The sequence below is a fragment of the Aedes albopictus genome, chromosome 2 (genome assembly GCF_035046485.1).
Source record: "Aedes albopictus strain Foshan chromosome 2, AalbF5, whole genome shotgun sequence".
NCBI lineage: Eukaryota > Metazoa > Arthropoda > Insecta > Diptera > Culicidae > Aedes > Aedes albopictus.
Window position 1 is genome coordinate 384,969,826 of NC_085137.1, and position 26,151 is coordinate 384,995,976.

General features: G+C 37.5%; 2 protein-coding genes and 1 non-coding gene across 11 annotated transcripts in view; 1 reads left to right on the plus strand and 2 right to left on the minus strand.

Annotated features, from left to right (window-relative positions):
• The window catches only part of LOC109402722 (inositol 1,4,5-trisphosphate receptor), a 198,128-nt gene that overhangs the window by 61,012 nt on the left and 110,965 nt on the right, over nt 1–26,151 (minus strand). The gene's annotated exons all lie outside the window — the stretch shown is intronic.
• Nucleotides 1–26,151, plus strand: part of LOC134286810 (uncharacterized) — a 45,048-nt gene that overhangs the window by 7,924 nt on the left and 10,973 nt on the right. The gene's annotated exons all lie outside the window — the stretch shown is intronic.
• Trnat-ugu (transfer RNA threonine (anticodon UGU)) lies at nt 18,031–18,103 on the minus strand. The gene has a single exon. It is a non-coding gene; the product is annotated as a tRNA-Thr (tRNA).

Below are 26,151 nucleotides of genomic sequence, written 5' to 3' on the forward strand. Positions count from 1 at the left end.
ATGATCTGTTGTATTGTTTGTTTTGTGTAACCGTTCAACTGTGCTGTTTCGAAAATGTAATTAAGTTCTTTCGTTTTTCCTGTTTCACTAAGTGGAAGTGTCTGCATTCGGTGTATCATGTGATTGAAGGATGCAATTTTGTGTTGATGTGAGTGATTTGATGAATTTGGAATAGTGCGTTGAGTGTGTGTCGGTTTTCTGTAAATTTCGAAGGAAAGTGTTGATTCTTGTTTTACGATGAGTATGTCCAAAAATGGTAGTTGGTTGTTCTGTTCAATTTCACAAGTGAATTCGATGTTTTTGTGTGCATTATTGATATTGTTCAAGATTTCAGGTAAAAGATGTTTCTTAACAATGCTAAACACGTCGTCAACGTATCTCCACCAGACTTCAGGAAGCTGTTTGTTGTTTTCTAAGCGTTTTTCCAAATTTGCCATAAAAATTTCACTTAAAAATGGAGAAAGTGGATTGCCCATGGGGGCACCATTAAGTTGTTTGTAGGTTTCATTTCTGAACGAAAAATAATTTTCTTCCATACAAAGTTTGGTTAATTTGATGTATGTACGAACTTTCTTAATCCAATCTGAATCTGAATCTTCATATTGGTTCAGAAGCCAATCTTCTAGTAGGGTTATGGCCTCTTTAACTGGAATGCTTGGAAATAGTGATTTAACGTCGAATGAAACTAAAATTTCATCGTCGTTAACGGATAAATTCTGTACTAGTTCTGTGAATTGTTCGGAATTCTTGACAGATCTACTGTGAAATTTTTTAGGCATGTTTTGGAATTCTTGTACTAAATATTTGGCAATTTTGTGTGTAGGTGAACCAATGGCTGAAACAATCTCACGCATTTCATTTCCAGGTTTATGAACTTTGGGAAGTCCTTTTATTCTTGGCAATGAAGGGTTAGATTCTTTCAGGCTTTTAATGACGCTTCCTAAAACTGGTGTAGACTCTTTGAGAGTTTTGTCAACACGTCTTACTAATCCTGGAAGAGGATCAGTACGTTGTTTTCGGTAAGGTCCATTCTGAATCTTGTTATTCATTATTTCATCATAGTCCTCTTTGTTCATGATTACTGTTTTGTTTCCTTTGTCAGCTTTCAGATAGAAAACTGGTTTCTGGTTAAGTTCTTTGATTATTCGTTGTTCTTTCAGGTGTTCTTTGTTCAATTTGTTTTGTTGTGTGTTTTGAATAGTGTTAGCTGTTTGTGTTCTGATTTCTTGAATCTGTGGTGTCTGTAAATTGTTCGTGTTGATAGCTGTTTCAATGTCGATTATGGTTTGTGTTGAATCTGGTTTAGAGTGTACTGCGTAGTTAAGACCTTTGTTGAGAAGGGTCAACTGTTCTTCCGTAAACTGTTCGGAAGAGCGATTGACCACTAACCCAGTTAGTTCTTGTGTTGTGTTTTGTGGTTGTGTAGAAGAACATGTAAACTTCGGATTTTGCATCTTTAATGCTTTAAGTTTTTTATCTAGTAATTTCCTTTTTCTTTCTGATTCACAAGATTCTGCAACTTTTACTTTTGTTAGAAAATTAGGGAAAGATTCAGGATAATCTTTCGCTAACTTTAAATGGAGAGAATAACATTCCAAAGTTTTCATGTTGATCTTGCTGTGTAGTTTTTTGATGCTTTCTTTGATGAGTGTTTGTTCAAGTGTCTTTACTATTTTGGGGTTTGTGGCTGTTTTAACTTTTACCTTGTGACTTACGGGAGTAAGCCTGTACTTTATACACTTCTTGAGAAACGCGATATCCTTGTGTAATCCTGCGATGGTCTTCTTCAACTCGATGAACTTATTCGGCTCTGACTTTGGCTTGGTTGCCATCTTCACTTTACTATTACTTTAGAGCTTTTAGTAGAACTTGTTACTTCAGGCTCTAGTTTAATTTAAAAACATTTCACTTAATACTTCACTTTTGCAAAAGAAAAATAAAAAATGAATAACTCTTTTAAGAAAAACTAGAAAGGACGAGCAAATTCCTTTTAATTCTACTACTGTGCTTATCTTCGGACAGATAGGCCTATTTCGTCTGTGACTTACAGACTTCTTCAGTGTCAAGTGCTCGACTGAAGAAAACCTCGCATTCGTTGTGGTATTTAAAAAATAACACAACAAACACCAATTGACTACCTACCAAATCGGTAGGAATTTTCCTAGCTTTAGGTATCTTATTGACACCCTGTTTCCTAACAGGTAGATACACCCAATTTTTTACAAATCTGTACCTACAATTTTGTACCTATATTTTTATACCTACACTTTTAACCCACACACGTACCTACACATGCACTCCTAGTATAAATACCACAACGAATGCGAGGTTTTCTTCAGTCGAGCACTTGACACTGAAGAAGTCTGTAAGTCACAGACGAAATAGGCCTATCTGTCCGAAGATAAGCACAGTAGTAGAATTAAAAGGAATTTGCTCGTCCTTTCTAGTTTTTCTTAAAAGAGTTATTCATTTTTTATTTTTCTTTTGCAAAAGTGAAGTATTAAGTGAAATGTTTTTAAATTAAACTAGAGCCTGAAGTAACAAGTTCTACTAAAAGCTCTAAAGTAATAGTAAAGTGAAGATGGCAACCAAGCCAAAGTCAGAGCCGAATAAGTTCATCGAGTTGAAGAAGACCATCGCAGGATTACACAAGGATATCGCGTTTCTCAAGAAGTGTATAAAGTACAGGCTTACTCCCGTAAGTCACAAGGTAAAAGTTAAAACAGCCACAAACCCCAAAATAGTAAAGACACTTGAACAAACACTCATCAAAGAAAGCATCAAAAAACTACACAGCAAGATCAACATGAAAACTTTGGAATGTTATTCTCTCCATTTAAAGTTAGCGAAAGATTATCCTGAATCTTTCCCTAATTTTCTAACAAAAGTAAAAGTTGCAGAATCTTGTGAATCAGAAAGAAAAAGGAAATTACTAGATAAAAAACTTAAAGCATTAAAGATGCAAAATCCGAAGTTTACATGTTCTTCTACACAACCACAAAACACAACACAAGAACTAACTGGGTTAGTGGTCAATCGCTCTTCCGAACAGTTTACGGAAGAACAGTTGACCCTTCTCAACAAAGGTCTTAACTACGCAGTACACTCTAAACCAGATTCAACACAAACCATAATCGACATTGAAACAGCTATCAACACGAACAATTTACAGACACCACAGATTCAAGAAATCAGAACACAAACAGCTAACACTATTCAAAACACACAACAAAACAAATTGAACAAAGAACACCTGAAAGAACAACGAATAATCAAAGAACTTAACCAGAAACCAGTTTTCTATCTGAAAGCTGACAAAGGAAACAAAACAGTAATCATGAACAAAGAGGACTATGATGAAATAATGAATAACAAGATTCAGAATGGACCTTACCGAAAACAACGTACTGATCCTCTTCCAGGATTAGTAAGACGTGTTGACAAAACTCTCAAAGAGTCTACACCAGTTTTAGGAAGCGTCATTAAAAGCCTGAAAGAATCTAACCCTTCATTGCCAAGAATAAAAGGACTTCCCAAAGTTCATAAACCTGGAAATGAAATGCGTGAGATTGTTTCAGCCATTGGTTCACCTACACACAAAATTGCCAAATATTTAGTACAAGAATTCCAAAACATGCCTAAAAAATTTCACAGTAGATCTGTCAAGAATTCCGAACAATTCACAGAACTAGTACAGAATTTATCCGTTAACGACGATGAAATTTTAGTTTCATTCGACGTTAAATCACTATTTCCAAGCATTCCAGTTAAAGAGGCCATAACCCTACTAGAAGATTGGCTTCTGAACCAATATGAAGATTCAGATTCAGATTGGATTAAGAAAGTTCGTACATACATCAAATTAACCAAACTTTGTATGGAAGAAAATTATTTTTCGTTCAGAAATGAAACCTACAAACAACTTAATGGTGCCCCCATGGGCAATCCACTTTCTCCATTTTTAAGTGAAATTTTTATGGCAAATTTGGAAAAACGCTTAGAAAACAACAAACAGCTTCCTGAAGTCTGGTGGAGATACGTTGACGACGTGTTTAGCATTGTTAAGAAACATCTTTTACCTGAAATCTTGAACAATATCAATAATGCACACAAAAACATCGAATTCACTTGTGAAATTGAACAGAACAACCAACTACCATTTTTGGACATACTCATCGTAAAACAAGAATCAACACTTTCCTTCGAAATTTACAGAAAACCGACACACACTCAACGCACTATTCCAAATTCATCAAATCACTCACATCAACACAAAATTGCATCCTTCAATCACATGATACACCGAATGCAGACACTTCCACTTAGTGAAACAGGAAAAACGAAAGAACTTAATTACATTTTCGAAACAGCACAGTTGAACGGTTACACAAAACAAACAATACAACAGATCATCAACAAAAAGACACAACAACAATACAGACGTTCTTTGACTACACTGACACGGACAGAACCTACACTTAAACGGATAACTGTGAACTACAACAGTGACACCAAAAAACTCCGACCAATTCTCAGAAAGTTTGGTTTTGAATTAGTTTTCACAAGCAAAGCTAACCAACTTCAAACTCTCTTAGGATCTACGAAAGACCCGTTGGACAACTTAACAAAATCTGGTGTTTACAAAGTTACATGTAATCACTGTGACAAAATATACATAGGACAAACAAAACGCACACTCAACACACGATTCAAAGAACACATAACGGAAGTATCAAAAGCACACAAAGACACAGACAAGGGACTCATTCATCATTTTAAATCTAAAGTTGCTGAACATATTTTCAATGAAGGACATTTTTTGAATACTTCAAATATTAAACTCTTACGACACATTACAAACCCATGGAAACTTGATGTTGCAGAAAGTTTAGAAATTTACAAACAAAACAATAAAAAACTACTTAACAAGGATCAGGGCAATGGGTACACGTGGCTGTTTAAATTTTTACCTAACACACACAAAACATTACACAATACACAAAACACAAATTGACTACCTACCAAATCGGCAGGAAAAAAAAAAAAAAAAAAAAGAAAAAAAAAAAAAAAAAAAAAAAAAAAAAAAAAAAAAAAAAAAAATAACACAACAAACACCAATTGACTACCTACCAAATCGGTAGGAATTTTCCTAGCTTTAGGTATCTTATTGACACCCTGTTTCCTAACAGGTAGATACACCCAATTTTTTACAAATCTGTACCTACAATTTTGTACCTATATTTTTATACCTACACTTTTAACCCACACACGTACCTACACATGCACTCCTAGTATAAATACCACAACGAATGCGAGGTTTTCTTCAGTCGAGCACTTGACACTGAAGAAGTCTGTAAGTCACAGACGAAATAGGCCTATCTGTCCGAAGATAAGCACAGTAGTAGAATTAAAAGGAATTTGCTCGTCCTTTCTAGTTTTTCTTAAAAGAGTTATTCATTTTTTATTTTTCTTTTGCAAAAGTGAAGTATTAAGTGAAATGTTTTTAAATTAAACTAGAGCCTGAAGTAACAAGTTCTACTAAAAGCTCTAAAGTAATAGTAAAGTGAAGATGGCAACCAAGCCAAAGTCAGAGCCGAATAAGTTCATCGAGTTGAAGAAGACCATCGCAGGATTACACAAGGATATCGCGTTTCTCAAGAAGTGTATAAAGTACAGGCTTACTCCCGTAAGTCACAAGGTAAAAGTTAAAACAGCCACAAACCCCAAAATAGTAAAGACACTTGAACAAACACTCATCAAAGAAAGCATCAAAAAACTACACAGCAAGATCAACATGAAAACTTTGGAATGTTATTCTCTCCATTTAAAGTTAGCGAAAGATTATCCTGAATCTTTCCCTAATTTTCTAACAAAAGTAAAAGTTGCAGAATCTTGTGAATCAGAAAGAAAAAGGAAATTACTAGATAAAAAACTTAAAGCATTAAAGATGCAAAATCCGAAGTTTACATGTTCTTCTACACAACCACAAAACACAACACAAGAACTAACTGGGTTAGTGGTCAATCGCTCTTCCGAACAGTTTACGGAAGAACAGTTGACCCTTCTCAACAAAGGTCTTAACTACGCAGTACACTCTAAACCAGATTCAACACAAACCATAATCGACATTGAAACAGCTATCAACACGAACAATTTACAGACACCACAGATTCAAGAAATCAGAACACAAACAGCTAACACTATTCAAAACACACAACAAAACAAATTGAACAAAGAACACCTGAAAGAACAACGAATAATCAAAGAACTTAACCAGAAACCAGTTTTCTATCTGAAAGCTGACAAAGGAAACAAAACAGTAATCATGAACAAAGAGGACTATGATGAAATAATGAATAACAAGATTCAGAATGGACCTTACCGAAAACAACGTACTGATCCTCTTCCAGGATTAGTAAGACGTGTTGACAAAACTCTCAAAGAGTCTACACCAGTTTTAGGAAGCGTCATTAAAAGCCTGAAAGAATCTAACCCTTCATTGCCAAGAATAAAAGGACTTCCCAAAGTTCATAAACCTGGAAATGAAATGCGTGAGATTGTTTCAGCCATTGGTTCACCTACACACAAAATTGCCAAATATTTAGTACAAGAATTCCAAAACATGCCTAAAAAATTTCACAGTAGATCTGTCAAGAATTCCGAACAATTCACAGAACTAGTACAGAATTTATCCGTTAACGACGATGAAATTTTAGTTTCATTCGACGTTAAATCACTATTTCCAAGCATTCCAGTTAAAGAGGCCATAACCCTACTAGAAGATTGGCTTCTGAACCAATATGAAGATTCAGATTCAGATTGGATTAAGAAAGTTCGTACATACATCAAATTAACCAAACTTTGTATGGAAGAAAATTATTTTTCGTTCAGAAATGAAACCTACAAACAACTTAATGGTGCCCCCATGGGCAATCCACTTTCTCCATTTTTAAGTGAAATTTTTATGGCAAATTTGGAAAAACGCTTAGAAAACAACAAACAGCTTCCTGAAGTCTGGTGGAGATACGTTGACGACGTGTTTAGCATTGTTAAGAAACATCTTTTACCTGAAATCTTGAACAATATCAATAATGCACACAAAAACATCGAATTCACTTGTGAAATTGAACAGAACAACCAACTACCATTTTTGGACATACTCATCGTAAAACAAGAATCAACACTTTCCTTCGAAATTTACAGAAAACCGACACACACTCAACGCACTATTCCAAATTCATCAAATCACTCACATCAACACAAAATTGCATCCTTCAATCACATGATACACCGAATGCAGACACTTCCACTTAGTGAAACAGGAAAAACGAAAGAACTTAATTACATTTTCGAAACAGCACAGTTGAACGGTTACACAAAACAAACAATACAACAGATCATCAACAAAAAGACACAACAACAATACAGACGTTCTTTGACTACACTGACACGGACAGAACCTACACTTAAACGGATAACTGTGAACTACAACAGTGACACCAAAAAACTCCGACCAATTCTCAGAAAGTTTGGTTTTGAATTAGTTTTCACAAGCAAAGCTAACCAACTTCAAACTCTCTTAGGATCTACGAAAGACCCGTTGGACAACTTAACAAAATCTGGTGTTTACAAAGTTACATGTAATCACTGTGACAAAATATACATAGGACAAACAAAACGCACACTCAACACACGATTCAAAGAACACATAACGGAAGTATCAAAAGCACACAAAGACACAGACAAGGGACTCATTCATCATTTTAAATCTAAAGTTGCTGAACATATTTTCAATGAAGGACATTTTTTGAATACTTCAAATATTAAACTCTTACGACACATTACAAACCCATGGAAACTTGATGTTGCAGAAAGTTTAGAAATTTACAAACAAAACAATAAAAAACTACTTAACAAGGATCAGGGCAATGGGTACACGTGGCTGTTTAAATTTTTACCTAACACACACAAAACATTACACAATACACAAAACACAAATTGACTACCTACCAAATCGGCAGGAAAAAAAAAAAAAAAAAAAAAAAGAAAAAAAAAAAAAAAAAAAAAAAAAAAAAAAAAAAAAAATAACACAACAAACACCAATTGACTACCTACCAAATCGGTAGGAATTTTCCTAGCTTTAGGTATCTTATTGACACCCTGTTTCCTAACAGGTAGATACACCCAATTTTTTACAAATCTGTACCTACAATTTTGTACCTATATTTTTATACCTACACTTTTAACCCACACACGTACCTACACATGCACTCCTAGTATAAATACCACAACGAATGCGAGGTTTTCTTCAGTCGAGCACTTGACACTGAAGAAGTCTGTAAGTCACAGACGAAATAGGCCTATCTGTCCGAAGATAAGCACAGTAGTAGAATTAAAAGGAATTTGCTCGTCCTTTCTAGTTTTTCTTAAAAGAGTTATTCATTTTTTATTTTTCTTTTGCAAAAGTGAAGTATTAAGTGAAATGTTTTTAAATTAAACTAGAGCCTGAAGTAGATATGTAGATGCCCACTCTTCCCGGGAAGGGAATTTCGTGGAAAATGTCCTATATGGGAAATTACAGGCAATTGTAAGATCACTTGGAGCAAAGATAATTTTGTCGCAATAGGACAGATCGGTGAAGTACTAGATTTGTAGTAATGAGCTGAATTTTAGTATGGTGAGAAGGTCAATTCTCCGTTTCTGCAATGAAATGGTGCAAAAAGCGTGGGTATTATGATTTCTTGCCTAATTTGATACTGTTTGAGCAAAACTTTAGGCAACAGTGTTGTTGTTTTCTTCATTTCTTGCAAAATAAACAACATAGTTATCCAAAGTATGGCTCAAACAGTATCAAATTAGGCAAGAAATCATAATACCCATGGTTTTTGCACCATTTCATTGCAAAAACGGAGAATTGACCTTCTCACCATACAAAAATTCAGCTCAGTACTACAAATCTAGTACTACATCGAACGTCCCCCATTCACCAAAAGTGGAAACAACGAGGTGTGCGTTGATGTGCGGTTCACATAAGTTTCCTCTAGTAGACCGAGTACCCGTAGACGGTAAGTGCAAGAAAGTGCTTCTTGTTTGAGATGAATGTGTAGTGGGGCAACGTCAAAGAGAACTTCGAGCGCTGCCGTGGGAGTTGAAGAGAACGCTCTAGACGTCGCCATTATACACCTCCTTTGGAAATGGCGTAACTTTGATTGGATCGTTCTCATTTTGCCCTTTTGCCACCACACAAGACATCCATATTCCAAAATTTACCGAACCGCAGTTGTGTAAATCCATTTGATATACTTGGGTTTTTGACCCCAAGTTGTACCAAAGGTTCGCCGGCATTGCCCGAAGGCCATACAAGCTTTCTTGATTCTGAACTCAATGTGAGGTGTCCAGGAAAGCTTGGAATCAAGAATAACTCCAACGTAGTTTACATGTTCAGTCACATCGATTTCAGAATCAAAGAGACGCAAAGGTCGAACGCCATTACGGTTTCGCCTTTCCGTAAAAAGAATAGGGTCTTGTACCATTTGGGCAGGTGTACCTATTTTGGGCACTTGCCTCTATAACTAAGTCAATTTCCAATCGGTTGATTTGAAATTTTGTACAGAGTTAGATACTATGCGTACCTAACTCTATACAAAAATTCAAATCAATCGGTTTGAAATTGACTTAGTTATAGCGGCAAGTGCCCAAAATAGGTACACCTGCCCAAATGGTGCAAGACCCCAATAGATGTTTTACTCGGATTTATCGAAAGGCCATATTGGCGACACCAACCCTCAACTACTTGAAAGGCGCTTTGCATCAGGTCGAAAAGGGTGCTGATGCACGTACCGATTAACAATGTTAGGTAGTCGTCGGCAAAACCATAAGTAGCAAAACCGCTATTATTGAGTTGCCTCAATAGCGTATCTGCTACGAGATTCCACAAAAGCGGTTACAAGACTCTTCTCCAGTTAGCCTAGTGGTTAAGGCTATGGGTCGCCAATCCGGAGACGGCGAGTTCGATTCCCGTTCCGGTCAGGAAAATTTTCTCGACTCCCTGGGCATAGCGTATCATTGTACTTGCCTCACAATATACAAATTCATGCAATGGCAGGCAAAGGAAGCCCTTCAATTAATAACTGTGGAAGTGCTCAAAGAACACTAAGTTGAAGAGAGAGGCAGGCCAAGTCCCAGTGGGGACGTAGAGCCAAAAAGAAGAAGAAGAAGAAGGTTACTACAAGACTCCCGCTTGGGGACATCCACAATCCAATTTCCTAATACCTGCTAGACGCAATGTCGAGAAGAGATATCGGTTATTGAGCATTTCATGAATCCCATTGCAAATCATTGGAGATAGGTACAGTCGAGACTCTTATAAGATCACTGGTCGGGGGGCGCAATAGGAATTCGCTTAAAAGGAGACTAAGAGCTTATGGGATTTCGGCCTTTTGGGGGTGTATGGCCTATTATCTCGGGTGTGTTAAGAGTTAGCGCAATACTTTCTTCGGCAAAGTTTTAGGGCTTGATAAGATCTACCATTTAGAACTTTGGTTCATATGATTTGTTGGCAACTTGGCCGCTAGAGGGACCATCAACAGTTTGATGCTAAATTGCACTACAGGAACCATATCAGGTTGTCAAGCAAACGTTACGATATGCGACAGCTCAAGACCCTGAAAATTTGGAAGGAGGATAGTGTCTTCGGAAAAGTTGTTGGGTACGCCAATAACTTACTGACGTTGAGTTGCGAAGTTCGAAATTCCTCCACTGGGCGGCGCTAGTGAGCAAGTAAATTTTCAAAACCTCATATCTCAGAATCCCGATAACTTAGAAAGTTGGTGTCTTTGGCAAAGTTGATCAGTATGACATAAACTTACATAAAAATAAACACTTGTTTCGCAATTCTGCCACTAGACGGCGCTAGTGAACATGCAAATTTTAGAAATCTTATAGATCAGAATCCAGATAACTTAGAAAGTTGGTGTCTTCGGCAAAGTTGATCAGTATGACATAAACTTACATAAAAATAAACGCTTGTTTCGCAATTCTGCCACTAGGCGGCGCTAGTGAGTATGCAAATTTTAGAAATCTCATAGCTCAGAATCCTGATAACTTAGGAAATTGGTGTCTTCGGCAAAGTTGATCAGTATGACATAAACTTACATAAAAATAAACACTTGTTTCGCAATTCTGCCACTAGGCGGCGTTTACCGTTTTTTCATATTTCTATGTTATCGGGGGGAGCGACACTAGTTTTGCTAAGCCGAAAACCCCCAAAAAAGTCGAAAAAAGACGACAAACCCCGATAAACGCCGCCTAGTGGCAGAATTGCGAAACAAGTGTTTATTTTTATGTAAGTTTCTGTCATACTGATCAACTTTGCCGAAGACGCCATCTTTCTAAGTTATCAGGATTCTGATCCATGAGATTTCTAAAATTTGCATGTTCACTAGCACCGCCTGAGATATGAGGTTTTGAAAATTTACTTGCTCACTAGCGCCGCCCAGTGGAGAAATTTCGAACTTCGCAACTCAACGTCAGTAAGTTATTGGCATACCCAACAACTTTTCCGAAGACACTATCCTTCCAAACTATCAGGGTCTTGAGCTGTCGCATATCGTAACGTTTGCTTGACAACCTGATATGGTTCCTGTAGTGCAATTTAGCATCAAACTGTTGATGGTCCCTCTAGCGGCCAAGTTGCCAACAAATCATAGGAACCAAAGTTCTAAATGGTAGATCTTATCAAGCCCTAAAACTTTGCCGAAGAAAGTATTGCGCTAACTCTTAACACACCCGAGATAATAGGCCACACCGCCCATAAGCTCTTAGTCTCCTATAACGCTCACCCCTGTCTAGTAGGAGTTTGTTTAATAGGAGTCCGTTTAATAAGAATTCGTTTAGTAAGAGACTCGACTATACCATGACTCCGTGCGGCTTCCAATATGGCATCGGAAGGCACGTTGTCAAAGGCACCCTCGATATCTAAGAAAACACCCAAACGAGATTGCTTGAGCGAATGCTTTCTCGATATCGTAAACAACCTTGTGTACAAAAATTACCGTGGACTTATCAGATTGGTAGGCATGTTGGTTCACATGGAGAGGCACGTTGGCCAGATGAACATCATGGATGTGATGATCTACAATGTGTTCTAAGCATTTCAGAAGAAAAGAGGTCAAACTGATACTGCCGTAATTCTGCAAAGTGACGTAAGCGACATGGATGGTTTTGGCCCATTTTTTGGTTAATATGCATAAAACTCTAGTTCATCCTCTAAGTTTCTTTCCATAGATGTTAGATTACGACTAGATCTTGCATTCTAATATAGCAGGCATACCACAGTGTTATTTTTACACAAGATATTATTTATAATATACCAAAAAATATCGACATTTTGAATGGCGCTTACGTCACTTTGCAGAATTACGGCAGGATAGGTCTGAGTTGAGATATCCGCTACTGACACTACACAGCTATCAAGGCTGATCAACTTCATACGTGCTAAAACAGCCGAAATGCCGCTTGATATCCACAAGAATTTTGATTTCACCATTATAGTTAATCCCATTAACAAATAACTCTGAGTAGTTTTCCGGAATTCTTTTACGGAATATTCGGTAGAGATTCCAGAGAGCCAATACGTATGGACATTGGAATCCTATATTGGGCACCTTCTGATAAAACTCAGTCAATTTTATAGCAATTGAATGAATTTGTTGTACACAGTGTGCTACAAATAGTATCAAATTGTGTACGAAAACCAGAACCGTAGCGTGCGGTTGGCCCCCGCCAAGGGCGCCAGGCTCAGAGGGGCGCCGAAAAGGCATAAGGCAAAAGGCAAACAGGATGAATATTATCAAGATTTCACTATTCAAAGTATCTAAGGTTGATCAATGATCATGTGTTTTTACGTTTTTCCGATTTCTCAAAAAATCAGATTTTTCTAGATTATTTTGAATATTTACCACAATGTTACCTGGAAATTTATTTACTATTTTATTTCGAGAAACTATTTCGCTTTTTTTTTCAATGAACAAAGCAAAATCAATGCTTCCGAAACTCTAGTGAAAGTTCTTTCTGATAATTCCTAAACATTCTCTTCAGGTTACTTCTGAGGTAAAATGCCCAGTGTTGACAAAAATATTTTAAATAATTTCTGTTCATACAATTGTTGGAAAAAACTTTATGTTTATTAGGGATTAAACTCTTGTAAAAGTAGCGCAACCTATCAAGTCGTATTCACTCAAAAAACTATTAGTGAGCTTTTATTTTTATCTCTCCAAAACAAATTAGATATTATTGAAGCCCTCAAAAAATTTCACCAAGTCTTTCTTCGGAATTTCTTGTTAGGTTTCTTTCATAAGATTTTTCAAAAACTCTTCTAGGGATTTCTTTGAAAAATTCCAGGAAGGCTATAAGGAAGTAATCTTAGAATATATTTGGATCTTATTCTAATCTAATCTAATCTAACACATACGCAGCCAGTACAAGAAAGCATCCTGGAAAATAATCGGGTTAGATTACGCCCGTTTATTTTTCTTGTCAGTATTGATGCTTGCAGCATATCAGAGATATGACACAAGCTTCAAAGCGGCCAGGCCTACTGCGTAGCGTTTACCGCAAAGATGATTCTTTGAAATGTTTCGAGGTCATTGTATCTTTCTCTAACTTCGAATCACTTCATGAATCGACAGGGGAGGAAGGATGCGTGGACATACCGTACCAAACGCTCCGATATATTAGAAATTATGTTGTTGTATATAATAATGAAAATAAAAAAGTAATACAAGTATCATGGAATATTCTCACCAAATTTGAATAATTCATCGTTGGATCCTCTTGGGGGTGGGTAGGTGGTTTTTCTGCTTCAGTGATGTCCAGTTGCTAAATCTTGGGGATTGATTTCATTTGTGTGTGTTTCATTTCTGGTCGAATAACACGGTGTTTCTGCATTTATTCTCAAAATTTCCTTGGTGGAACACGTGTTTTCACAATTAACTCAAAACCCATCCGAATCTCACGAAAATACAGCTGGTAGTCCAATACTTTATACTACACATTTTACGAAGCCTTCAAAGCGAAGCCGGCGGTATTGTACAAAATGCCACAACAACGAAATACAACTAAGTACATCGTTTTAGATTGCGAAACTTGCGGATTTGCGTGTGGCAGACAATTTCTCAAAGGAATCGTATACAGCACTTCACTTTTTTCCCTTGCCTTCTTCATTTTTTCTTTCATGGCGTCCGAGCGCTCAGCGAACTTGCACGACAAAAGTTTCACCACCTCACAAAACGTCCAGCTCGCCGCGACCACATTCGATCTACTCCCACTGGGATCCGGTTCGGCGCACCGGAAGAACGACACTTAGACGGCACTGGGGAAGAATCCCCAGCCGAATTGAATTTTACGGACACCTGTTCTGCTTTGTGCACCATCAAAAGAAAAACTACACTTTTCTTATTCAATATCACTCGCGGAATTAATGGTTAATTAATTAGTTAATCAATGTTGGCAGAATCAGACGAGGAGAGGATGAAAAACGTCTTAGAATATATTTGGATCTTATTCAAAAGTTTACTGCGGATCTTTTTCCATAAAGACTTTACTAGAATATCTTAAACAAGAAATATAAGAAACTTCTGCAGATATTTAAAAAAAAAGTTTTTTAGAGATAATTTTCTTCAGGGATACCTTCAAAAATTCCAACACAGATTCCTTTCAAAATTCTTCTAGGGGTTAATACTTCTTTTTCTCAAAACTTATTTCACTAACTTTTTCCTGGGTTTCTGCTGGAAAACCTTCAATGAATTTTTAAAGAAATTTTCCGATGTTTTCTTCAGGGATTCTTATAGATATTCCTGAAAGAATATCTTTGAAGGTTATGGATTACGATTAAGGATCTGCCATTGATTCTTATAGAAACTCATGCAGAGATACCTTTAGAAATCTCTCCATCGATTCCTTCATAAATGTCTCTGATAATTCCTTCAGAAATTCTTCAAGTTTTTTGTGAAGAAAATTATCCATAGATTATTTTAGAAATTCGATCAGTTTCTTTTAGTGAGTCTTCTACAGATATCTTGAGAAAGAAGAAATCAACCATGTCGCTTAGAAAATTTTCCATAGATCCCTTCCAAAATTGGTTCTTGTTCATTAGAAATTACTCCATAAATTTCTGCTAGAATTCCCCTAGAAATCTTTTAAACTCTTCCAAAAAATCATTAATTTGGAACAATTTAAGACATTTTTTCAGGTGTTCCGTTATTAAATCTGCCATTGGATTCCTTCAGGGATTTCTTCATAAAACCTTCTACGGATTTGTTTTAAAAAATCCTTTGAAGGATTCTTTACGACTCCTTCAAAACTTCTCCTTTCAGAAATTCTTCTAATGGTTTTCCACATTTTTACAGACAATCCTTCAGGCATTTCTTCAGGAACTGCTCCAGAAATTCTTGGACGAATTTTTCCATGAATTTCATTGGAAATTCCTGCTGAAATATTCTTTCATCAGGTATACCTCTGGATCTTCTTGCAGGAATTACTACAGAGATTCTAGCATATTTTTTTCCAGAGATTTCAACAAAAATTCATAGATCTCTTCAGGGTTTCCTCCTGTTGTTTCTCCATGTCCATGATTCATCTAACGTTTACTGAAAAAATGGTTAAAGATTTTCTAATAAATGTTTTGATTGAACTTCAGAAGAAAACTTTCGTAAAATTAATTGAAAATTCTGTTAAAACTAATTGAATAAATCATCGAAAATTTGTCAAAAAAACCTTTAGAGGATCCCTGAAAACTTCTGAAACTCTATCAAGCAAAAAATACAGAAAATAAATTTAAAAAAAAACGAGGGAATTAGTTTCTTCGAAAAACAAAAATCCAACTAAAGAAACTTTGAGAAAAAAATGAATAACCACATTTTTTTTTGAAAATTAAATAGTTGTCGTGGGGCGCCAATCTGGATGCTTGCCAAGGGCGCCATGTGACCACGCTACGGCTCTGACGAAAACTCAAGTCAATTGGGTATAAAACTGACTGAGCTGTAGCAAAAAGTGCCCAAAATAGGACCCCCTGTCCAAATGGTTCCACACTCTATCATCAAATAAAACTCCATTTCACAGAAATTCCTGATTGACTTCAAAATTTCAGGATATTTCCCAAGTGCACACTTTTTTCTATGGCCCAATTCCGTGATCATAATCATTTTGGACCTGAAAAGTTTATTGTACAGTATGACCCATAAAAAAATGCGACAGTTTTCAAAGCCATCGTTCCCCTACTTCGAACCGATTAACCTTGCATGTATCTATTGGATAGTATAGTAGAGCCACTAATCTGATAATGGCATAGACATAGACTGATTTCATTCACATACCGTTGGAAATATAACGTTAAACATATGGATGTCGAAATCGTCCACGCGCCAGAGGCCGTTTTTTAAGGATATAATTTTCTTTCAATTGCTTTCCGTCACATTCAATCAAATTTTATTTTAAAAATAGTACTATCATGGCTGGACAAGGTCTTCAGGAGTTCGTCGGTTCGTCGGACAAGAACGAAAAAAATATTGTATTATAAATTATGAGACATTTGCTGAAAATAGAATTACTTGACAAATGATAATTTTTAGAAAATATTATGTTTTAAGCATGAAATTGTTTTTAATTACTTAGTATTTGTACCTATTATAAAGGTAGGTTTATTAGCCTTCATCGTCAAAAAATTGTTTTGAAAAATGTTCGAACAGTGTTAAGTTTTTTATTAATTTATCTTAAATACGGTTTTAATATATAGCACCTTTTTTTAGTTTTGGGTTCCTAAACATTCAAAACTTGTTTAAAAATATTTTCCAAACGTGGGCGTATTTAAGAGTACATATTTCTTCATGGTTTACATGTGTTTAAATGTTTTTATCTTAATTCATTTTGCTCTGAAAATTAGAGGAAAACTTGTTTTTTTTTAGAAATTGTTAACAATTATAAGGTACCCCATATACGTAACCAATGAATATTTTGACAAAAAATTTAGGGATCCTGTATGACAATGACCTCCTTATTGTATCCTAATCCAAAAAAGTTGAATTTATTAGAATTATTCCATTAAAAATCACCAAAGATCGCAAAAAATTGGAGTGTCGCATTTTTTATGGGTCATACTGTAGAGGTTCAGTGTCTTCTAAGAAGTGGTTTGAAATGTTAAAATCATTGTTTTGAAAGTATCACTAAAGTGATTTATCCACCTAAAGGTGAGAGTGAAATGGAAGTTTTCCATAAGTTAGCATGGCATGTTTATGTCTTCAACAAAGTTGTAGAAAATATCCTTATATGAAGACTTACCGAACACAAATTTTTTGTTCTATAGCCTCAATCTTTAGAGATATGGGCTATTTTTTGACTCAATTTGTAGCCCTCAAGCGGATATTTCTGATTTAAAATTTTCAACCAGAAACATCGTGATGAACTTCGTTCAAATTGCTTTTGACATATTTCTAGTACACCAGTGACCGTACTGTACTAAGTCAGAGTGGAGCAAACAAAAAACAAAAAAAAACATTGCGAGTTGTAGCTGTCTCCGGCAGCTGTACAGTCCGTCAACTGAACTTGCTTGAACAAAAAAAAAACAGTAAATACAAAAGGTCGTGATTTGTGCCAATGGCTACGCAAACAGTTTTCTCGCTTCATTGGCTGCGAAGCGCTGATGTTTCTGTTGATTAATGGTGTGACAAAAAGTGGCTCTGTAATTGAATGAATAGTGAAATGTTAAAGTTCTGATTTAATGTGATTTTCATGTAAATTTCATTCACTCGATTCGATTCTTTTAGGGTATTAACACTAGTAGGATGATGGGGTCAATATGACCCAGACAGGCACACTGATCGTGCACTACGCCTACGTGGTGCGGAAACCCTAATAAATTAGGAGGGTTAAACAGAATGGTCTGTTGTCTGTAGTATACCATTTGATTGGTATAAAAATGCCCTGTTCAGTAACAGATCTTTAAAACAATCAGCCAGGTTTATAAAAGAACACCGTTGCCTCCTGTGAGAATCGAACTCACGACCGCTGGTTTACAAGACCAGCGCTCTGCCAACTGAGCTAAAGAGGCGGCTTGGTTAGCAAAGTATAATTGAAACATCAAGTTCAACTCTCAACGTAGCGAAATTCGACTTAAATGGGGAAAGTATTTACTGGTACATCACGTATCTATCTACTAGCAGCAGAGAGATGTTATCTACACTGTAATTGCTCGACGGAGAATTAATTTAGCTGTTTTTTTTTCGGTTTGCTTTCATACTAGGGTAAAAGCTCCCTTAGTGGAGGTAGTACCAATAGTGGTGGTAGTGCCAATTTAGCACTATTTCGAACAAAAAGCTTGCAAATGACATTTTTAATAGATGCATCATAACTAATTAATAACATTAATTCAGTTCTGTGTCCAGGATTTGCCGAAAAACCTATTTTAAACAATTATTTTCCTTAAATTTTTTGCTCCTTTTCTCCTATAGTGATGGTAGTGTTCCTATAGTGGTGGGTCCCATAAGAATTCAATGGGATGTGCCACTATAGGAACCAATGTTAAATTTTAGCTCCATAATAGGAACCGTGTACCCATAGTTGGTGCAAGTGATTTATTATCAAAAACTGAAATAAACAATAGTTTTTATATTTTTCCTAGCAAATTTAAGTGAAAAACTACCGATTAACGTTTTCAGACTTTTTATTTTGTGGTATTATCAATTTTATTCAATTATTTTTGTACAAGGAGCAACTAATAGCACCACTATTGGTACATTTACCCTACTTGAAGCCAAGCCGACTGGCTGCGTAGAATATGAAGCATGAATCATACCGAAACCGGCAAAAACAGAAGCAATTTCCTTGGTTGGCTTGTGCCAGCTAGTTTCATTTCAAATTAGCCACGCGTTATTAATTGCCGGTATCTCTTTCGCTCTAGAGGAAATATGAGCTGAAAAAGTAAGTATGAGCTGAAAAAAAAAACATCTGAGACATATTTCATGAAAGCACAAAGTTGTTTTTCGAATATTTTTTTAATAAAAAAAATAAATTTAGCAGAAGTTTACTGATGCCCACAAAATATATCACCATAAATCAAATTTAATAGCATAGGTACATTCAACTTTCACCCTCGTTTCTCTGCTACGATTTATTCAACATCTCCATACCTACGTATAGTAGATCCAACGACCGCAGCAACATTTCTTGGCTCGCATAAAATTCTAAACCCACTCTCATTTCATCCAGTCATCGAACACCTTCTCCGCCCACTCAAAATGCAATTAAAAAGCGAAAGGAAATGAACTGGTAGGTAGGTAGGTAGGCACCTAATTGTAATTCAGCGCTCGCGAACCCGGTGTGCAAGCCGTGTTGCAGCAAGGAAGCTGCCTCGTAAAATTTACAATTTATGACTTTTGGCTTATGGGCCACCACACCACCGCGCACCGTTCTTGGTCGATCTGGGTGATTAACGGAATGGGAAAGAACTACTGCATACTTGTTTTGCAATTTTGCGTGCGTCGACTTTCTCGGATGAAGTGAATCACGGAGAAGAAATTGCGGCCATCGATGATACTACTGACAAAAACAATAACATTAATATACTCGTGAATTTTATGTGAATACTAATATGGCACATATGTTGAAAATATCCAATTTCTTTTAATTTTTGTTTAGTTCCAAGACATGTTCTATCCGCATTAAGGTCAAGATCTCTTGCCTTCATTTTGTAAATAATGCATTATGCTAAACGTTTTTGTAGCATAGCATAGCCATAGCGTATCATATGACGTTTGCATTAACCCTTTGAAACCGGTTTTTTTTTCAAGCGTCATTATGAAGTTTTTTCTACACTTTTCTGTAGTTTTGGTGGTCAATAGCATAAAAACGGTAGAAAATTATGAAGAATATATTTTTCTGGATATCCTAGGTCATCCAAACTATTCTTGAGTTTAGATCCCTAAGTCTACGGGTCGGGTGTAACGTTAACTTCTTTCATTATACAAAGCCACGATTTGTTATCTATCATATCCAGCAAGTCTTCTGAAAGTTCAACAGACAGTATCAGATCAGTCGCCAGTCGGTATATCCTAGGTCATCCAAACTGTTCTTGAGTTTAGATGCTAAAGTTGAGGATGTAACGTTAGCTTATTTCATTATAAAAAAGCTACGATTTATAATCTATCATGTCCAGTGTGTCTTCTGAAAGATTAATAGACAATATCAGATCAGTCGAGATATCCTACGCCTTCCAAACTGTTCTTGAGTTTAGATCCATAAGTCTACGGGTGTAAAGGCAACTTCTTGCATTATACAAAGCTATTAGGCTGACACAAATTTCGATTTTCTCTAATGTCACCACCCTCCCCCCCCCCCCCCCCCCCCTCGCAAAATTTTGGTCGGAATTCGAAATTTAAGGGGGAACACAAATAAATTATACAAAAATTTAAAAATTTTGAACTGAAATTAGAGTTGTCGAGAAAATTTCTTAACAAATCCGATGAGTTTTACAATTTTGCCTAATTGTTTGGGTAATTTTTCAGCAAATACATTTATTATTTATTATCCACCCCCTTGATGAGTCAACGAGCAACGTGATAAAAGAAGAAAATGAGACTTGTTCCGGTCTTATTTGTTATCTATCATGTCCAGCAAGTTTTCTGAAAGGTTAATAGATAATATCAGATCTGGCAGGATCCTAGGTCATCCAAACTGTTCTTGAGTTTAGATCCTAAAGTCTGCGGGTGTAACGGTAACTTCTAGCATTATAAAAAGCTACGATTTGTAATTTATCATGCCCAGTAAGTCTTCTGAAAAGTTAATAGACAATATCAGGTCAGTTGGGATATCCTTGGTCCTCCAAACTGTTCGTGAGTTTAGATACTAAAGTCCACGGGTGTAACGGTAGCTTCTTTTATTATACAAAGCTATGATTTATAATCTATCATTTTTAGTAAGTCCTAATAGACAATATCAGATCAGTCGAGATATCCTAGGTCATCTAAACTGTTCTTGCGTTTAGATCCTAATGTCTACGGGTGTAACGTTAACTTCAATCATTATACAAAGCTATTATTTGTAATCTATCATGTTTAGAAAGCCTCCTGAAAGGTTAATAGACAATATCAGGTAAGTCGGGATATCCTTGGCCATCCAAACTGTTCTTGAGTTTAGATCCTCAAGTCTACGGGTGTAACGGTAATTTCTTTCATTATACAAAGCTACGCTTATACGATTAACAAAGTTATTCTTGTAGATTTGAAAGACTTCATTATAGAATAGTTTGGACGCTCTGAATGTCCCAAAGGTTTATAATAAGCTAGTAGACTTCAGATTGTTCCAGTAACTGCGGCTGATTATGCAGCGTTACTCAGTATAATAGATATGACTTCTGTTACGAAGGTAGACCTGAAGTTCTGAACTCCAAGGTAGTTTGGCTGACCTGGAATATCCCTGTAGTGTCGCTAAATGACATTAGAGATTTCAAGAGCTTCACGGATCCCAGCAGATTATGCAATGCTATTATTTATGGCGAAAACACATAAAATTTTTCTTGTAGATTTGAAGGACTTCATTATAGAACAGTTTGGACGAACCTGAACATCCCAAAGGTTTATAATAAAAAAGTAGACTTCAGATTGATCCAGTCACCACGGATAGATATGCAACGTTACGCAGTTTAGCAGATATAGCTGATGTTACGAGTGTATACCTGAAGTCCTGAACTCTAAGGTAGTTTGGCTGACCTGGAATATCACTGTAGTGTCTATTGTGATGGGCGCCGTGTCTTTGGTGGAGACGGCTTTCTCTATTAGTTGGATCGGTACCCGAACTAAGGAGGGCTTCGAGAAGTAACCTCCAGAACGGACCGAAGAACTGCCAGAGTCAAGTTTCAGTCAAAGATTGTCTGTATTTCGGTAGTCATACTGTTTATATAGGTTTCTACAATTTGTTCTTAACCTATCCTATTCATAAGTGTGAACGAGACGCCTATCAATTCACTATAAATGACATTTGAGATTCCAAGAGCTTCGCGGTTCCCAGCAGATTATGAAATACTATTATTTATGGTGAAAACACATTAAGTTATTCTTGTAGATTTGAAGGACTTCATTGTAGAACAGTTTTGACGACCCTTAATGTCCCAAAGGTTTATAATAAGCTAGTAGACTTCAAATTGCTCCAGTAACCGCGGTAGATTATGCAACGTTACTCAGTATAACAGATATGGCCAAGGGTGGGAACACTCACTTGGAAAGAGTAACACTCACTTGCAGTTTTCTCAGCTCAGAAGCGTGAAATCAAGAAACGATGTATGGACGACTTTTGCCATGTGGTTTTGTCTAAAAGTTTGCCGAATAGAGTACAGGTCGCACACGCATACCGAAGTCGTGAGGGTACTGCGAAGGCAACTCTCCACGAGGTGAATGTAAATTACACTCACCTCGTGGAGAGTCACATTCACAGCTCTGTCACGACTTTGGGATTTGTGTGTGACCCCTACTCTATTCGGCAAAGTTTTAGACAAAACAAGGCAAAAGTCGTCCATACATCGTTTCTTGATAACACGCTTCTGAGCTGAGAAAATAGCAAGTGAGTGTAACTCTTTGAAAGTGAGTGTTCCCATCCCTGGATATGGCTACTGTTACGAGTGTAGACCTGTAGTTCTGAACACCAATGACCTGGAATATCCCTATAGTTCCTATAAATGACATTGTAGATGTCAAGAGCTTCATGGATCCCAGAAGGTTATGCAATGCAATTATTTGTGACGAAAATACATAAAATTCTTCTTGTAGACTTGAAGGACTTCATTATACGACAGTTAGGAACACCTAGAACATCCCAGAATATAAAACACCTTTTGATATTCTTGATGAAGGCTAAATGAATACATATTAACACAACCCACATCCAAGTTCAGCTTTTAGATCAACTGGTATGTCAATTATTTCGTTTTTCCAAATTTCATAGTGTTCAGGATGTTCTAGGTTATCAACGAGGTCCCAAATACAAATATTCCCATTTTTCCCTAATAGAAGACTCAATTTGCAACAACTTTGCCGAAGACAGTATTCTGTTTTATCGAATGGGTGAATTTATACAGCCATTTCTATGTTGGGGTCATATATGACCCCTTCGGCTCCAAAGGGTTAAATAAATGTTGGATTTGATGCCCAAAATATAAACATGTCAATGATAGGTTTATGTCGGGTTATACGTCATCAATTACGAACAAAGCTTGTACCGTTCTACAATTAGCGAGAACCCAAGTAACAATTCCATCGCTGATTGGTTTTGTTTGATTTTTATTAATGTTTTATTACAGAAATAATTAAAACCCACAGTTTTATGACTGCTTTCATGAAAACCATTAATAAAATGTTTTATAGTATACTTGAAGATATCCATAAAGACAGATTTCAAGAGTAAACAAAACTTTCCGATATGTAAACCTTCTGGCAATCATTATTACCGCAATAAAACTGTTAAAACTCTCAACAGATGGCGATCCGTTCGATTAGTACCGACATCTGTTGGTGGAAAAGCAGAAACTACGACACTTCTAGGTTTATTGCGGTCATCATAAAAGTAAACTTGCTTTCGTTTTATTTTCGCTGATTATGGTCGTCGCCATATTGAAGAATTAGCTTACGTGAGTGAAAAATAGTTAATTTTGCTTAAATTAGCAATGAATTGATAGTTTTCCACCATTTCCATAACATGCTCACATAAATAAACTCTCTCTGCTGAGTTTTCTTGTGATTCGGGATTGTTTTACTAAATTCACAAATTGATTTATTTCATTCCAAGATAATAATATTCACTATTTTTGAAGCGCATTAATTTAATGATTCTGCAACCCCAATATTCACGGTAAATTCGAACGCGCATAAGCCTACCAGCACAATAACTACTAAAATACTACTTTGAAATAATCGCTTTCTACTTACGAATGATGTATCCTCCTGAACTTTACGTGCCATCGAAGAAGCTTCTGCATCTTGAGCTGTCATAGTTTTTGTTGAAAAAAAACAACGACAATCGAGAATGGGAAATATTTCAACTAGGTTTTAAAACGGGTTTATTGCTACTCTTAATGCGGTTTGCAAAACCTCACCGAGAGTGGTCCACTTAGCCGGAAGATACTCTTAAAGAGGTTATCAAGAGGTTTTGATGTATGATTCAGTTTTATTGCAAGTTTTATAAAATTGGTCATGAAGATCTCTTGTAGAGCCGAACAAAACTTAAAATGTTACTTGGGAATCGTCCAACATTAGGATGAGCTAGCTTAAAAAAGCGTTCAACATTTGAGTTACAGACTTCCCACACAAATGTTCTATTTTCATTCAGAAAATGGAATTTAAGGGAATACAAATTCGGTGGCAATTATAAGGAATGAGTGGCACGGTAAAGGCTGGGTATGCTGCGCAATTCAGATCCCATTGTAATCCACTAGCCTCTGCCCAGCAACTCCTATCCCTACCTCCTCGTGGTACCGGCCGGAAACTATGAGCAACCTTAGGGATGATCGGGTAACCAACCCCTGTGGGAACTTTGGTCGTAGGCTGACAGGGAAGGGGGGGGGGGTGGTGCTTCGGCAAACCTGAGCGTCTGTTCTCCAGGAGGAGCGGCTCACAACAGCGTCTGATCCCCATGTTAGGGGCGGCTGATCTACGTCCGAATGCCAGGGAAGGACTCTAAGCTCAACTGTGCACTATGGTCCTCCGGAAAGTAGGGGGTTGGTGTCAGGCCCTACGAGCCAGCCGTAAAAAAACATTGTAGCGGAAAATCAGCAACAGAATAATACGAACCGAGACCAACGGCAACGACCCCAGCGAACAAAAAGGACTTGCGATTAGAAACTCGGTACGTGGAACTGCCGATCTCTCAACTTCATTGGGAGCACCCGCATACACGCCGATCTACTGAAGGACCGCGGGTTCGGCATCGTAGCGCTGCAGGAGGTGTGTTGGACAGGATCCATGGTGCGAACGTTTAGAGGTAATCATACCATCTACCAGAGCTGCAGCAACACACGCGAGCTGGGAACAGCTTTCATCGTTTTGGGTGATATGCAGAGGCGCGTGATCGGTTGGTGGCCGATCGACGAAAGAATGTGCAGGTTGAGGATCAAGGGCCGATTCTTCAACATCAGCATAATAAACTCGCACAGCCCACACTCCGGAAGTACTGATGATGACAAGGACGCATTTTACGCGCAGCTCGAACGCGAGTACGATCGCTGCCTAAGCCACGACGTCAAGATCATCATAGGAGATTTGAACGCTCAGGTAGGCCAGGAGGAGGAATTCAGACCGACGATTGGTAAGTTCAGCGCCCACCAGCAGACGAACGAAAACGGCCTACGACTCGTTGATTTCGCCGCCTCCAAAAATATGGCCATACGTAGCACCTTTTTCCAACACCTGGAGATCATCACATCAGACGGAATCTCAAATCGACCACGTTTTGATTGACGGACGGAACTGGTCCAACATTATCGACGTCAGGACCTATCGTGGCGCCAACATCGACTCCGACCACTATCTGGTGATGGTCAAACTGCGCCCAAAACTCTCCGTCATCAACAATGTACGGTACCGGCGACCGCCATGGTACCACCTAGAGCGACTGAAGCAACCGGATGTGGCCTCAGCATACGCGCAGAATCTCGAGGCACCGTTGCCAGACGAGGGCGAGCTCGATGACGCCCCTCTAGAGGACTGCTGGAGTACAGTGAAAGCAGCCATCAACGACGCAGCAGAGAGCACCATCGGGTACGTGGAACGGAATCGCCGGAACGAATGGTTCGACGAAGAGTGCAGAACGGTTTTGGAGGAGAAGAACGCAGCGAGAGCGGTAATGCTGCAGCAAGGGACTCGGCCGAACGTGGAACGTTACAAACAGAAGTGGAAACAGCAGACCCGCCTCTTTCGGGAGAAAAAACGCCGCCTGGAAGAAGCGGAGTGTGAAGAAATGGAACTGCTGTGCCGTTCCCAAGAAACACGGAAGTTTTATCAGAAGCTCAACGCATCCCACAACGGCTTCGTGCTGCGATCCGAAATGTGTACGGATAAAGACGGAGGCCTCTTGACGGACGGACGTGAGGTGATCGAAAGGTGGAAGCGTCACTTC